Here is an 18,030-nt window from a genome sequence, read left to right on the forward strand (position 1 = left end):
TGATGTCTTATAATTCATGTAAAATTATCATGTATTTATAAGTATAACATTTGCATTTCATTAAATTTATATTTATGTGATGTTATATATATATATATTATGTTTTTAAATATTTTCCATCGTGTGTAACACGAATACTAATCTAGTAAGACCAATGAACTAGATTTCTTCTCACCCTTCTCATTTTTGTTGTCGTTTGTATTTTAACTTTACCCGTAATATGTATAGTATATAATAGTTACAATTTATGAAGGGTCGGCATATATGGTTGGAAGGGCACTGACATCCATCTTCTGGGAGTAGTGGCTGATCGATATGGTCGAAAACCAATTATTCTTGAAAGCACATCATCGGTGTGAGTAACTACTTTCACTTGTAGCTGTTTGAAACCACTTTGTGCATCTCAACCTTTTGTCCTCCTAAATATTCATATTCTTTCAGGGTTATTTTCAACACACTTTTCGGTATTAGTGTCAACTATTGGATGGCTATTGTTACAAGGTTTCTTCTTGGCATTTTAAGTGGGTTACTCGGAACGATAAAGGTGCATTCCTTATCTTACATTTTGTAGTATATATGTTTAGATTTTAGTATCTGATTTGTTCCCTTACATGTTGGCAAACAGGCGTATGCATGTGAAATTTTCCCGGAAGAACATCAAGCTTTAGGATTATCGGCAGTAAGCAACGACTCCTTTTTATTTTGATATTTCGTAATATTGATAATTTTGATATTTTAGGATTAAAAGGATATATAACGATAGAATGGTAAAAAAACTATGATGTTTACAATGAGCTAAGGAAGTAAACGTGATCCAAAAATAATATCCAATACTCCCTCTAGTACTCATGTAGGTAGTTACAAATGCCTAGCTTGTCAAGAAGGTTATAAAATTGTAACGCACCAAGGGGTGTAGTCAATAAATTAGCAATATGTAATTATGTGTCAATGTGAATGAGCCACACTACTATTGGCTTCACCCTTTCTCTAACAAAATAACATGTTTGGTCCCTTCATGCAAACAAAGGTTGTCAATATGATGGGTGCAAGAATATCACAAGAAAGAGGTGCCGCAAATCAGGAGACCCAAATTCTGTTATGAGCCATCTCGTTAATAAGATTTCACTCACGCTGATCGCCATGGCATAATATTCAGCTTCCGATGATGAGCGAGAAATGACTGATTGTTTCTTTAGTTACCATGAAACCGGCACACCACCCAACACGAGTAAGTAGCCGGTTCTTGACCGCCTAATAAGAGGACAACCAAGCCAACCTAAGTTACAATAGATAGTAAAGTTCGTTCCTTCTTCCATAGAAAGAAGGATTCATTGATAACGTTTTAAGGTATCTCGGAACATGAGTGGCAACATCCACGTGTGTCTGTCTCGAGTCAATAACGAGTTGACTCAAGATGTTCACAGAATAAGAGATATCAAGTCTTGTGTGGTTCTAATGGTAAGATGGTTTGCACACCCTCGCCAAACCCTCCGGAAAAGCAACTGGGTCTCGCGGTTGATTGAGATTGGAGACACATATTTGATTCCCACTTGAGCCATTTCCATGGGCATCTAGGTGAATGAACGAATTAGGGTTTTAGTTCCGCGTTTGAACCCGCCGTTGGGCGAGAGTTTATGGATTCCATCTGGTTTCCGCACATCAGCAGGGTATGGTCTCATAGCGGTCGAGGAGTCGACCTTGAACGTAGCTCCGGAAAGGGTAGGTTCGCACAGAGATTCTCCTTCGTTAAAAAAAGGTAGAGAAGTCTACCTATCAACCTTCGAAACTTGTGCGCATCAACATGAGGTTCTTAATCATCTTCCCGGGCAGGGCCACGAATGTGAGCTGTGGTATCGATGTTGATTAAATTATTTGGCAGCGGAAAAATTCATTAGGACCGTAGTTTAGAAAAATTACCAGAGTGTAAAAAGATTGTGATTCTTTTTTCATAAACTGGGGATAATACTGATGCAATGCGGATATAGTAGAAAAAGTGTTAAGTTTTTCAAAGCTTTGTTCACACAATGTCTAGTTTTAAATTTATTAAATGATTATTATCTTAACTAAACCACACATAAATAGGCAAGTATACCTATTGTTTATGTAATAAAGTATAGGCTAGAACCAAGTATCGATCCATGGACACACTTGTTTGATTTTTACTACTAAATCGTTGTATTCCAACCGGAAGTGAATATCATAATAGTATTGGTTTTGATATGCAAGTTTAGGCAGAAATTAAAAACATAAATTAAAAGACAATATTTTTGGGCTTTAATATTTTTAGACAAAAGATCAAATATTAAAGTGTATTATCTTGGTTTAAACTCTTCTTAACTTCACTTTAAAAATGAATTAGTAAACATGTGATACTAGCGTGCTATAGTGATTAAATGTGGGAATAACACCTTATTCCTAAGTCATGTTATTCCTTGATAATTAAAGAAAGAGATAAGCATAACTTCATGACCTCCACTAAAACATCATTTTATGTAAGTGCGTGGTTTATGATAAATATTAATAAGATAACTCACTTTAAAGATGAGACAATCCCTTAAATTACTAAGTGAATTGTCATTGATACTTTAGTGAAAATAAACTTTGTATTATACTTAAAATATCAATTAATATTAGTTAAGTTGTAATGGATTAACCTTGAATTACCAAATCTTAATCCACACAACTCTTGGACAATTATAGAACTCATGTAATAACCATCCAAGAGGTGTTAAAATAGGTTATGTTGCACACTCATTCAACGAGTAATTAACCGAATTAAGTGGGTGAATATCAACAATCCCTCTCCACAAACATTGTTGATAAGTCCCATTTAAAATGACTAACTACTACAAATATTCCACTTGGTCCATGTCAATATTATGATTCATGTTTTTTTCCCGACCAAGCCCTTACAAGAATGGTGATTTCTCGACTTAACCTCAACCTTGTAACTTGGCGGCTCATTTAAAGATTCTTAATTTAACAACCAAGCCCTTACAAGAGTGGCAGTTCCCGGATTATCGTCAAGTTCAGTACTTGGTGTCTATTTTAGGGTTCACCAAGGCTTCGCAAGACTAACAGTTTCTCTGCTTATCGTCAAGCTTGGCACTTGGGGTATCTTTTAAGAGTATTTTAACATTTTTCATCAAGTGGTGGTTGTTACATAACCATTACAAATTAAAACCGATCACATGTTAACTATGATTATTGAACTTTACTAAAGATTCATTAATAACCAAGATGATACTATGAAAGTTTAGCCAATAATAAACATAATGTTAATAATCAAAGTAATAGATACAAACATGATCAAATTGAAACAACCTAACCAACTTGGGTGACTAATCTTTGATGTTAATGACTTCTTCCAAGAGCTTAATCTTCTTAATATTCAAGGGTTGGATGGATGAGATTAATTTCCTTATTAATGGCGGTGAAAAGAGGTGGTTGAAGTGGAGTTAATAAGGCAGAAAGGTGTATTGAACGAAGGAGATGAACATTCAATTTGTAGGCTGTCCTGGTGTCCTTAGAACGACCGTGTTGAGCATAATAAGGGTGTGGTGACTTTTTTTTGTCCTGCTCCATTAAATACTTCATCATCAGTTCGTACAACATGGGTTAACACGACTATGTTAAGAAAGGCACAACCGTGTTGAGTCCACAACAGTCCAAATTTCATCCAATTTTGTTATTTTCTCTTGTAATGAAGGCATGGCGGTGTTTTGGGAAGGCATGGCCGTGTTTTGCTTCAGAATATTCTATTTTGTCTTTTTCTCTTGTTCTTGATAAAATGGGTGTCACTAGGTTAACATGACCATGTTTTGGCTTCTTGATTTTTGTCTTTACTTCATATGCTCTAGGCATGGCCATGTCTTGATTCACCATGTGGCGTGTTGAGTCTTTTTCATCATTTATCTCCATTTTTCTTCGTATATCAGCTCCTTTTATTCATTAGGGCTGTATTTACCTGTAGATAGAAATCATAAACATTAGTGGTTATTTATTCTAATATATTTGCCGATATTACGCTTATATAGGGATAATTTAGTGCTGAAAAGATGTATAAATTCATATACATCAAATAGCCATTTTTATACAAGCATATGTTTTATAGGGATAAACCCCAATTTACAAAACATATTTCTTTACTCTGGTGACAAACCACTTATTTAAGGTGAGGTGCCGTGTGGCACCGTTCATGTTTCTTTCACAACAAGTCATTTGAAACACGTTTAAAAAATGTTTGATGCACGGGAAATGCCAGTGAGTACATTCACTTGAAAGTGAAACATTTTTACAATACAACAGATGTTATTACATTTTCTTACTTACAAATAACCAAAAGGGTACTTGTCACTCGACAGTATGTGACTATGGTCATATTACTTATTGGCTAACTCTTTGTCCTATAAGTAAAGAATAAGTAAAAATTGTATACAAAACCACACAATACCAGTAGTAACCACCCATTGATTCTACAATATTTTAATCACTGTAATGATGAAAATCATTTGCAAAATTTTGAAAACATTTGGACTGTTATACTCTATCATGAGTTATACGGGTTTAAAAATCTCAATCATAGGTTTGGAAAATTGTCATCTCACAAAATTGTGAGTTGTACAAAAAATTGAATATCTCAGCTTATAAGTTTACAAATTACGAGTTTCCTGGTGTTAAGCACCTAATTTAATATATTGTAGTACTTATCAATATAAACTGAAATGCTTAATCACGAGATTGAAAACTTTACACGATGGCACAAAGTCTAACCTTGTTTAGGTAGAGATTTGGATTCATGTATCAAAGTCTCGATCAATCGGGCATGGTATCATTACAGCTACTAGTGGTATTATACCCACACTATATAAGAGAAAAAGAGATAGAGTGTAAGGAATGAGCGACAAAACAATGCCCTGATTACCTCCTTTTTATAGCTGACCGAGGGATTAGTCGCGTATCGCGACAACCTAAAAAGGAGGCCATTGCATAGCGATGGCTTTATAACCTTGCCGAGTCAGCCTTAGCTATGCCACGCGGCTTGAAACGTGGCATGCAACATGTCACATATGCATAGCCAGCACGTCATGTAGCGCGATGGGTCAATTGAGTAACTGTCGCATAGCGCGAAGACTGCCTTCGTGTATCGCAAAGAGCTTTGTATTTATCCATCGCGTAACGCGACATAATTGACTCACCAATTGGCTTGACACTTGTCATGACCTGGTCCCACTCCGCAAAAATACTAAGGTTGTTCTCAAGTGGCTCTTGGTGATGCGAAATGCCAATTGTGCCATCAAAGCGTCACATTGCGCACATCGCTCGTGCCCGTGCCCATGCGCGTCGGTGCTCCTCACTCTCGTTAATGCCATTGAATGTGTCTTGCTATAAAAGAATATCTTCTTGTGAGCCGTCCTCCCAATAAAGAGCTCACAAGTTAATCATTCTATCAATGTGGAACAAGTCATTTTCCATTTCACCAATGTGAGACAAACTCACTTTCCCATGGTTCACATTCTCAATCACACATTTTGGATTGTTACATCTACAGCCAAGCATACCGCAATCTACTAAAATGTTAAAGAGTATATTTTCTTTTGACTTATTACTAAGCCATCTTTTGTTCGAGCAACTTCAATTCCCAAAAATACTTTAGTGTATTATATTTTTTTTTGTGATCATTCCAGGTGATGATCACGCGGTCATCAACATATATGAGAGCTGCAACAAAGGTGTCGCATTTCATGTATTTGAATAGCGAATGATCTACATTGGATTGTTTGAAACCAATGTTGACAGGAGAAACAATGAATCTTTGGTACTTATTCTTGGGGGCTTGCATTAGACTACATGTCAACTTCTTTAGTTTACATACTCTCGATTCATTTGTTGTGAAAAAATCTTGGGTAATCTTCATGTGAACCTCTTCTTCTAAGTTTCCATGTAGAAAAGGTATTACTAACGTCAAGTTGTTGAATAAACCACTCCTTTTCATTGCTACTACAATCAAGGTTTTAAAAGTGACGGGCTTAGTTATCAGTGCAAAGGTACCATGAAAGTCGATACCTTCTATTCTCGTGCAACCCTTTACAACGAGTCGAGCATTGTAACGTTCAATCTCGCCATTGGGTTTGTATTTTGTCTTTGAAACCAAATTTGAGTCAATAGCACATTTCCCGTTTGGTAATTCTTCAAAGTACGACGTTCCATTTCTTCGAGGGCTTCGATTTCTTCTTCGTTGCCTCCTTCCACTTTTTCACACTTCATAGCTTGGCTAAATAACTCGGGTTCATAATTTGAAGAGATGGCCATCCTACAAAAGTTTTGTGAGTTTCAGAAAACTATCATTAGAAACATACACTTAGCCATAGAATATATAGTTGAGGACTATGGATTGTAAGCGGCACTACAAAAAAATTGGTCTATGGCAACCTTTATTTCACAAAAAAAGTTGCATTAGACCTAGTGCAACCTTTTTGTTAGATAATGCAACTGTTTCTTTCAAATGCAACCCTTTTTTTTGTGATATAAAGGTTGCCTTAGGTCAATTTTTTGTAGTGCGGGGATAGCATAGTCTATTGACGAGGGAGCTTTATCACATAATCATCCACAAGTTTGGGTCGAACCTTGGTTCTCTTTTATCTAATTAGCTCATTTGTTTCAAAGTAATTAGTTTCTGTCTCCGCTTGCTCTTCTACTTCAACATTTTCGGTTAATATTTTGTAGTGACCAGTTTGTTGATTTGGAATTTCAAGTCCCACAACATGTTTCCTTTTATTGAAAGAAGACAACTCATCCTCATAAACTAGCGAACAGTCAGTATTGTTCGGCCCAATGTGAGTTTGATCTTGTAAGGGATGTTAGATCATAAAGATACTAGGCCTAATTAGCTCGTCGAACACCCTTGCCCATTGTGGTCATTTATTTGTTCAATTTGAGAAAAAAAGTTCAAATAGGAAACTCTCATATGGTGTCCCGCCATTTCAAATGACGGATTCCACTACTTTCTCTTTCGCTGGTTTGACCGACGGACCGACATAGCCTACTCCTATGGTGTTTTCAAACCTTTGCAGACATGCGTCATTTGAAATGACAAGTGCTAATAGTTTACGACATTCGCCGTTTGAACTGGCAAGAGTGAACACTACCTTGGCTGATTTGATGACTGGCACATTTTTTTATACATTCTTTTGACCACACACTATTCACTCTAGCCATTTCAAATGGCAAATATTAATTTTAAAAATATTTTAATAAATACTAAAATATACATATACTTTTTTACAAACTTGTTCTTTATTATTGAGAATAAAAATCATATTAACTTCTTGTTTTGTTATTGACTAATTTGGCTTACTAACGTATCACTAGGCCGTCCTCTCATCTCCATTCCTTGAGTACTAGAGAACACCCACTATAGGTAAACATATTTTAAAAATTTTAATTTATTAGTAATAAAAAACAAGTAAAAATTTAATAATTTAAATTAGAGTTTTGCCATTTCAACTGGCGAATGTTGAATGGCTGTCGTTTGAACGGTACATTCATTTAATTTGATTAACCTTCTTTGTGATGAGGTCCGTGACATCAGTCGTAGAAAAAAGAGATTCTTGATTCATAACGAATGTCATGTCTCTTAAATCATCGATGCATTTTGGGTTAGCTGGCTATGAAGCACATGAAACTTTATAGACCATGGTTAAGTGTGCTAAGGTGGAGCAGTACCAGAATGGTTGACCTATCGGGAAGTTTCTACCGTAGCAACCAAAAAAACAAATGCGTGATTTCCTGGATGTTGTCCACCGTTGCAAAGCAAACAATGTTTGTGATATGAGGGGTTGGATGTTAGAAAAACCAAAACCCCTTACTAAACTCATCCACCATTGTTAGAAATTAGTACCCCCGCATGAATAGGAAGGTGTTAGTATTTTCTTAAAACATTGGATTGCAATAACTCAAAACAATAACAAAATTTTTAGTAATACTAACAAGAAATCATAATCTTATTAGATGATAAATTAAACTTAGTATTATACTTATGTTATATTGTTATTATGTTATTATTAGATAGATAGATAGAATATGGCGGTTGGCTGTATAACCGTTATAAACGGTTAACCGCCATTTTGCTTGTGTATAAATATGTCTATTGTACTAATGTATCATTCACCAAGATATTCAATAAAATATCCATTCGTTCATACAAGAATTCGATTGCATGCTTTGTTTGTTTACACACACATACAACATGAACAACACGAATTCACTAATGATGTTAACGATGATTACGGCTTCCGCTATTAAAGTGGTATCAGAGCCACGGTCGGAAATTGAACAGAAAAGATCAAATTTACATGATCTTGGGAAGAAAAGAATGAAGACGGTAAAACACGGATACGAATACGGGCGAGAAATCAACAATGATCCCGATCGTATAACCCCGCGATCACACGCGATTGCAAAATTGAGACAAGAAATTGCAATCTTAGAATTGGAAAAGGAATTAATGATAATGGAACATTCCGATGGTGAAACATCTGAACCTGGACGGATTGATGAGTTAAAGATAATAGAATGCGACAAAAGCAAGGATGATTATGATGATCAAAACAACGATATGAATACGGAATCGAAAGAGAAATTGATGGGTTATCAACGACACCAGAAAAGAACATGCAGCGATGACGAAGAACAAAAAGATTATCATGCACGGAGTATTGCATGCCTAAAGAAATCAAGGGACCAACGCAACCGGTCACTGACAACGATAAAGGAATCAAACGATAAGAATCGCGATGCTTTGTTCTTCAAAGAAGATATGGAAATTCATATAAAGGATAGACTACAACCAATTGAAAAAGAAACATTGCATCGACAGAAAAGAAAAACAAAATCAGATTTTGTGACAAACTTTAGCGACAAAAGATTAAAGGCTAAAGTGGCAAAAGGAAGACACTTTGTGACAAAAAGGAAATTTAGTGATCCTGGTTACGAAAATTTCCGGAAATCAAGAAGATCAAGAATCGACCAAGAAACAGTGGAACCACAAAGACATTTTTGTTATCGAAAACCGGGGCATACAATTCATAATAGTCTTATCAAATTTAAGGATGAAGTTATCGCTTCTATATGGGATACAATGAATGTTTTTATTCAATGTGAGACCATATATAAAGACGAAGGTTATAAGGTGGTCATCATTAAAATAAACACATGGGAAGAACAACAATGTCGAATACGAGGGTACTTAATCAAGATCTACAAACTTATGGAAAAGGATCATGCATCCATTATTTCAAGCAAAAGGTTGGATGGAAATCACACTACTGCAAGAAACAAAGTTTTTGAGGACTATGCAACATTTATGGATTAAGCCAAAAGGAGACAAGACTTAATGTTAAAGAAGCAAAGAAGCCCTATATGAAGCATAAAAGGAATCTGCCAAAGACTAACGAAGATAGTTTAATTTAGGGGATAGTATTAGATGATAAATTAAACTTAGTATTATACTTATGTTATATTGTTATTATGTTATTATTGTTATTATTAGATAGATAGATAGAATATGGCGGCTGGCTGTATAACCCTTATAAACGGTTAACCGCCATTTTGCTTGTGTATAAATATGTCTATTGTACTAATGTATCATTCACCAAGATATTCAATAAAATATCCATTCGTTCATACAAGAATTCGATTGCATGCTTTGTTTGTTTACACACACATACAACATGAACAACACGAATTCACTAATGATGTTAACGATGATTACGGCTTCCGCTATTAAATCTTGTATGTTTGGCTTTAACACACATAACAAAAAGAGTTTTTGGTTTTAAAAGAAAAATCCTTTAGAAAAACATGTGAGAGTTTATCATCTGAAGCGTGCGCACATCTTTTATGCCATGTGTCTATTAGACTCTTGCTTTCCTCTTATTGCTCTTCGTCTTCGTCTCATATAAACCAACTTTGTGTCTACCCGTTCCAATCAAATGTCCTCACACGTAAATCCTGGATGAACGTACAAAATCAGGAAAATAGTTATTAACACAGGAGATCTTAGGATAATTTGCTAACAGATAACAAGTTAGCGTTTGAAATTTAGACATGTAGGACCCATCTAATCCTAGTTTGATTTGGAAAGGTACAATCACCTATTCCTTCAACTGTTATCGAATCCTTGGTAAGAATTGTGACGGTGGTTTAATGTTGGATTTCGTCTTGTTATATAAAACATGCTCATTATAAGTTTTATGAGATCAGTGGCACCTTAATCAATTATCCATTTCCCACCTTTATCAACTACAGCTGTTACATTAATTAGCCTTAGAAAGCGAGTCATTACCCGCCATTTCTTTGTTCCCAGAAAAGCATTTTATATGTGAATTGTTCATAGTGATCGGTGTTTAGGCCTAGCACCTGGCTTGGTTCGGCTTCAACCATCTCCGCCTTCGGTTTATTTTATTCACGTTGCTCTCTTTTGCCAGGCCATCATTCTGGAAAACTGATACGTTTGAAACATCTGTCTCTGGTAGTGCCCATCTCTACCACAAAATGTGCAATGCTTAATCTGATCGCTAACTGTCTGTTTAGAGTCTTTCTGTACAACCTTATTTTTTTATGGCTCTTATCACGCTTCCCAGAAACATATGCTTGTAAGGCTGTTAGATTGACAATTGTCTTCTTTATGGTTGTGATGAAACTTTGTTGCTCGTCTTCTGCAACAAGGTGGTAGGCAGTTCCTAATGAAGGTATGGGTTTCGTGGCGAGAATCTAAGCGCTTATTATCGAATAGTCATTATCAAGCTCCATTAGGAACTCATACAACCTCTCTTTGTCCTTCAAGTCACTTAATTTCTGCCCAAGACCATAGGTACAAGCACTGCAAGTGCATAGTGGTATGGGAAGCATAGAATCTACTTCATCCCATACTGAGCGGACCTTGGTGTAATAGGTTGAAATCGAAACACGGTTTTGTTGAGTTGTGCTGTTGGCTTGCTTCAACTCATATGCTCTTGGTGCACTCTCTTTATCAAATCTCTCTTGGATATCCGTTGACATATCTTCAGCAGAAACGCATATTTGATGCTATATATGAAACATCATTTTGAACGTACGTATAAGTATTATTAGTAATATTAATTTTTGTTATGTAACAAGACTACGCAATTATCCATTAGCATAGGTTTAGGCAGTTACTCTTGATTTCAGAATGATTGGTGAGTATATGTGTATCGACATGTTATAGTTGTAAACACAACAAGAACGCATTCAATAATGTTAATTCAATTCACGATTGTATTTCAATCTTGATTTATACCAACATGTGTCACTTGCTTTAGGTTAGTACATCATGGGGCATAGGATTAATCATTGGCCCAGCATTGGGTGGTTTCCTTGGACAGTTTTTGTATATGTCATACATAATATGTTTTTTGGGTAAATATAATAATCAGTATTGCCTTTTAATGTTTTTATTCTTTTCGTGTTGTTATATATTTAGCCTTGCAGAGAATTTTCCAAGTCTAGAATCTCCGGATTCTTTATTTGGGAGGTAAAGTTACCGTTTTGCTTGCTTCTTGATTCCTTGACAGTAAGACACTATTTCCAAATATTATAGTTATTTATTCAATTTACTTATGACTTGTGATGCAGATTTCCATATTTGTTGCCTTGCCTTTGTATCTCCATTTTTGCACTTTTTGTGACCATCGGTGCATTTTGGCTTCCCGTACAATTTCCTAATTACCATTTCCTTAATTCTTAACATGAACTTTTTATAATTTAATTTAAACTGCAGGAAACATTACACTTTTATAGAATGACTTGGATGTTATATTAATGTTGACTTAGGAAACAAGTTGTACGAGAAAGTGGGAGAAGTAGTTGGAAGTTACTTGAAAGAGTAAATGGAGAACATGGAGTTCATGCTATGCTACGTGGGTTGTTTACAATTTGTTTTTTTTTATCTATTTAAGTGATAGGCTAGTTTGTTTTCTATCATCACTTTTTCATTCACAGTACTTTCATTTCCTCTTTGTAACTAGTTGTTTTTGAAATTCAATATAAACCAGAAAATTGTCCCAAAATCTCTCTTGTTCTTCTCTGATTACCCCTAAATTTGGTATCAGAGCGTTCAAGGTTCGTGTGTGCCAAAATATCTCAGATTCAACAACATGTCAGCCGTCGCTACAACCTCAACACCCCCCAAAGAAACCAGTTCTGTATCCCTTCAAATCCCAACGTTAACGGCGAGCAATTACACCACATGGGCGATCAAGATGGAGGCTGTGATGGATGCCCAAGGACTGTGGGAATCCATTGAGCCATCGGTCGATACAGTAGATGACGAAAAGAAGAATAAAACCGCTCGTGCCTTCGTTTTTCAAGCGATCCCGGAGGATGTCTTGTTGCAGGTGGCAAAGAAAAAGACAGCAAAGGAAATCCGGGACTCGTTAAAAACCCGGTACTTGGGTGCCGAAAGAGTGCAGCGAGCACGGTTACATACTCTCAAGAGGGAGTTTGATTCGTTAAAGATGAAGGACGAAGAGAGTATGGATGCGTTCGCCGGGAAGTTGAGTGGGATGATCTCAAGGTACAGTAGCCTTGGGGAGACTCTTGAAGAAGACGTGTTGGTTAGAAAGTTGTTTGATTCGGTTTTGGAGAAGTATTTTCAATCGGTTGCATCCATAGAACAGTGTTCGGATATAGATTCGATGTTGTTCGAGGAAGCGATCGGGCGATTGAAGGCATACCGAAAGTGTTATGGGGAAGCGGTGTGACATGTCGTTTATCTACTTAATCGGATGTCTACAAATTCAGTGAAAAGTATGACCCCATATGAAGGTTGGAAGGGAAGAAAACCAACACTTCATCATCTGAAAGTGTTTGGTTGCGTGGCGTTCGTAAAGAAACCTTCTGACCAAACTTCAAAGTTGGATGACAGGTGTATTCCCATGGTGTATCTAGGTGTTGAGGAAGGGAGTAAAGCTTATCGCTTGTACAACCCTAACAAACGAAAAATTTGTGTGTCACGGGATGTAAAATTTGATGAAAAGAGACAATGGGTTTGGACTGAAGCCCAAAGTGAGCAGATTGGGCCAAATGTAGCTCAAGTCAACATACAAGCCCAGGCAACAACTGATGACTTAGGTTATTTTAAAAAATCGATGATAACAATGAAGGTAATGATGTTGCACCCTCACATCTCATTGATTCTCTAGATGAACAGATTAGTCCGTCTCTTTCAACATCGAACCCTAGCAACACCATCCCGGTGGAACGATCATCCTATGATCATACACCGCTTCGGGGGTTTCGATCGTTGAATGATTTATATGAAGAAACCAAGCCTATAGAAGATAATCTTGTTCAATTGTTGTTGGTTGATGGTGAACCAACCACGTATAAAGAAGCCACTAAAAAACAAGATTGGTTGGATGCCATGAAGACTGAGTTGAATTCAATCAACAAAACGAAACTTGGTCCTTAGTCGAATTGCCATCGGGCACAAGAAAATTGGGCTAAATTGGGTATTCAAGCTGAAAAAGGATGCAAAGTGTAAGGTGCTCAAGCACAAGGCTTGGTTAGTTGCAAAGGGGTACGTGCAAAAGAAAGGAATCGACTTTGATGAGGTATACGCACCGGTGGCGCGAATGGAAACAATTCGTTTACTCCTGGCTATGGCAGCAAAGGAAGGTTGTTTTGTTCATCACCTAGATGTCAAATCGACCTTTCTAAACGGTGTTCTAAATGAGGAAGTTTATGTGAGACAGCCAGATGGGTTTGTGATCCGGAATAAGGAGAATATGGTGTATAAGTTGAAAAAGGCGTTGTTTGGGCTTTGACAAGCGCCGAGAGCTTGGAATGTTCGGTTGGATGAAGTATTGAAAGAAATGGGTTTTGACAGGTGTACTCTCATTGTAGGTGTTTACGTCGACGATCTAATTGTGACCGGAACAGATGAGAAGAAGATCAATGATTTCAAGAAAAAAATGAAAACGGTGTTTGATATGAGTGGCTTGGGTAGATTGTCTTACTACCTAGGTATTGAAGTAGATCAGAAAGAGGATGGCATTTCGATAAAGCAGTCTGGTTAGGCCAAACGGATCCTACAGATGGCTGGTATGTGGGGTTGTAATCCGGCAAAAATGCCAATGGAGTACAAGATAAGTTTGGCGAAAGATGAAGACGGGAAAGATGTGTACCCAACTGAATACAGGAGCCTCATTGGTAGTCTTCGTTATCTGATCCACACCAGGCCGGATCTCGGGTTCCCGATTGGAGCGGTCAGTAGGTACATGGAGAAGCCAAAGGAAAGCCATCTTGCAGCAGTCAAACAGATTCTGAGGTACGTGAAAGGTACTGTTAATTACGGGCTGAAGTATATAAGAGGTGGAGATGGAAAACTTGTGGGCTATTGTGACAGTAGCAATGGAACCGATTTGGATGATCGAAGAAGCACAAGTGGTATGGTGTTCTATTACTCAGGTAATCTAATAACTTGGTCATCTCAGAAATAGCGAACTGTAGCCTTATCTTCTTGTGAGGCAGAATTTATGGCTGCCACTTCTGCAGCGTGTCAAGCCATTTGGTTAAGAAATTTGGTCGGCGATTTAAAGGGTAATCAACCTGAAGTTGTCAACTGTTAGTTGTTAACGAGTCGGCCATCTCTCTTATGAAAAACCCTGTTTTGCATGGGCGTAGTAAACATATAGACACAAAGTACCATTACATACGTGAATGTGTAGAACGAGGGCAGGTACATGTGGAACATGTGAGCGGGAATCTGCAGAAGGCTGATATACTGACCAAAGCATTGGGTCGGGTCAAGTTTTGTGAAATGAGAGCTTTGTTGGGTATGGATGAGGATGAAGATCCAGGTCAACATTAGGGGGGAAAATGTTAAATTAATGTTGACTTAGGAAACAAGTTGTACGAAAAAGTGGGATAAGTAGTTGGAAGTTACTTGAAAGAGTAAATGGAGAACATGGAGTTCATGCTATGCTACGTGGGTTGTTTACAGTTTTTTTTATCTATTTAAGTGATAGGCTAGTTTGTTTTTTATCATCACTTTTTCATTCACAGTACTTTCATTTCCTCTTTGTAACTAGTTTTTTTGAAATTCAATATAAACCAGAAAATTGTCACAAAATCTCTCTTGTTCTTCTCTTATTACCCCTAACATTGGAGTCTACTTTATGTGATTTTGATGCCGAGGAAAATACAATTGAAAACAATGATTCGTCTTTTATAAGCCTCCTAAAAAACTAGCCATTAATGTCTTATGTCATTATATATGGCAATTTTTCGCTTCATGACTTGGCTTACACAGAGGTGATCTAAAATCTGTATGTTAATTGCAACTCTGTTCTTAATGATCAAACATTTATAAATGGTGTCGGTTTTTCTTGTTTAACAGGTTTTCTCTTTATGGGATGTGAGCCCTAAGAGTTTAGGGGGGGCTCAACTATACTACTGAAGATGTTGGCACAGTTCTGTCTATCTCAGGTTAAGTTTTGAAGTTGCATTAGATCTAAATATAAAGTTTTAAACCTTAATTTATGATTTTACGGTTTATATTAATCACATAAGTCTTATTTTTAGGGGTGGGCCTTCTTATTTTCCAAACTTCAATGTATCCCGTTGCACAAGAGATATGTGGACCCATCGATGTAGCTCGTATCTCAGGAGTATGCAGTTTTCCTTAGATGTCTTTCCTTTGATTTTAAAAGTTAAAACCGCTTGTTCACAAATTCTTCTTAACATATGATAATAATTGTACTTTGTGATTCAATTTTAGTTTTGTGAAAAGGTAAAATACATATACATAGTTTTTAAAAGAAGAGTTTGTTTAGCTTTCAGAATCAAAAGACACCAAATTAACTAAGTTAACACAACTATCTCTGGTACGTGTAGGTTTTTCTTGGAAATCAAAGAGCACAGTATATGCGATTTATATGAACAACAAGAATTTATAATATATAAACTTTATGATTAATAATGTAGGATCGATCTTGGTGTTGATACCAGAGAATCGATCAAGTATTTATACACAACACGAAGGTTAACTGCTGCTATAACCGTTATGGCAGTTACAAAATAATTGATGGCTGCAATAAATTAACCTAACTTCTAAAATACAATTTTAACCCTAGATTAATAAGTATGTTAAAATAAAATATATCTTAATAATGTTTATAATTCAAATACACTCCCCTAAACATAATTAGGTTTAAGGAAGGTCTTATTCTTTGGTAGACTTTGAAATGCTTCATCCAGTGCTATCTTTGCAGCATTGAAGTTTGTTCTACGTTTCTTGTGTTCTTCCTTTCGTTTCTTGAATATATTGTTTGCTCCAATCCAATCATTTCCCATGAATAAAGCATATTCATGTGATTCCTTTAGTCTCCTATCTATCTCAACATTTGCATCTGATTCATTTGACCCGTTATAGTCTTTGTTTTCCAAATTTTCTGTCCAGGCTTGTGGCTTTTTTACATCTTCATTTTCTTTATGACTCCTTCCTGTTACTTCTTTGTTTGTATATGACCTGCATTCAAACTCATATACATCCAAATATTTTGCATAGATTAGTTTCATAACATGTCCATCATACCACTCGAAAGCCAATATCTTTTGCAACCATTATCCACAATCCTTTTTCATCCACTCTCTCATGTCCTCCTTCTCTTTTTACAACAATATATAGATCTAATAACTCCACCTTTTTGTTTTGGTTGTTGTATGGTGGCACTAGCCGATTTAAGGAAAGATGATCATTGAGGAACCAATGTATCATCATTTCGAACTTGTTTCTTAAAAGTTCCTTATATTCAACGAAAAACTACGAATCATCGATTAGATTTATGAGGGCAACACTATCATCAAACGTTCTAAATTCTAAGGCATGTATGATTGCTTCATTTCAATTAAATTTTTCACAATCAAGACTTATGTTCTCCATATAGTTTTCTAACGAACTCCCATTATATTTCTTCACAAACTTTCCCTTCCCTAACTTCAAGAAATTTTCATAATCCTTATTGCATTTATCAACATAATCCTGAATCTTATCTTTCTTTTCTATATTCAAGACAAGCCTTTTTCCTTGGTTATCCTCTATATCATCCGGACTATTTATAATGTTTGGACCTTTAAATATTTGAAATATACGACCAATGAACCCGTCAACTTTTACTACATACCCTTGAAGGATTAATTTATCATAACTTAGGATATATTTGTCAACATTAGGAACATAAAAAACGTTAGGGATAAATAAAGTTTCTTTTTTTGCTTAAACATTTGCCGTTCCTAATCCCCTAATAAATATTTTCCATGTCCCTTCAATACATGTTTCTATTCCATAAGAACTTTTGATAAAACTGGACATTGATAAATTACCCGATCTATGATGGTTGATAGTATAACTCATGTACCACATATTTGCCCATAAACCTTTGTCTGAACCTGCCACCAACAAATCTTCCTGATAATTTTTAGTGTTGGAATGATTTCTGGTTCCCACATCTAAGGATTGACTTATTAATTCCCTGGCCTTATGATCTTCTTTAATCGGACAATAGGCGATGAAGTGCCCAAGTTCTTTGCAGAAATAACAGCGTTGTTGCTTCCTTCTGCCCCTTCTGTGTTTGATCTTACGTTGTTCGATAATGCAGTGTTGGCAAGGCATCATGATGAGAAAGAGTTTATTTGGTGCATATTGGGTTGATTCGATAGGGAGATAACAGTGGCTCTGATACCAGATTCTTGGAAATCAAAGAGCACAGTATATGCGATTTATATGAACAACAAGAATTTATAATATATAAACTTTCTGATTATTAACGTAGGATCGATCTTGGTGTTGATACCAGAGAATCGATCAAGTATTTATACAAAACAAGAAGGTTAACCGTTGCTATAACCGTTATGGCAGTTACAAAATAATTGACGGCTGCAACAAATTAACCTAACTTCTAAAATACAATTTTAACCCAAGACTAATAAGTATGTTACAAATAAAAT

At 36.2% G+C, this 18,030-nt stretch overlaps 1 pseudogene; it reads left to right on the top strand.

Annotated features, from left to right (window-relative positions):
• The window catches only part of LOC143636135 (protein ZINC INDUCED FACILITATOR-LIKE 1-like), a 37,304-nt pseudogene that overhangs the window by 18,239 nt on the left and 1,035 nt on the right, over positions 1–18,030 (top strand).

The sequence above is a fragment of the Bidens hawaiensis genome, unplaced genomic scaffold (assembly GCF_021521415.1).
Source record: "Bidens hawaiensis isolate Kalapana, Puna unplaced genomic scaffold, B.hawaiensis_p1.1 tig00007800_1, whole genome shotgun sequence".
NCBI classification, from domain to species: domain Eukaryota; kingdom Viridiplantae; phylum Streptophyta; class Magnoliopsida; order Asterales; family Asteraceae; genus Bidens; species Bidens hawaiensis.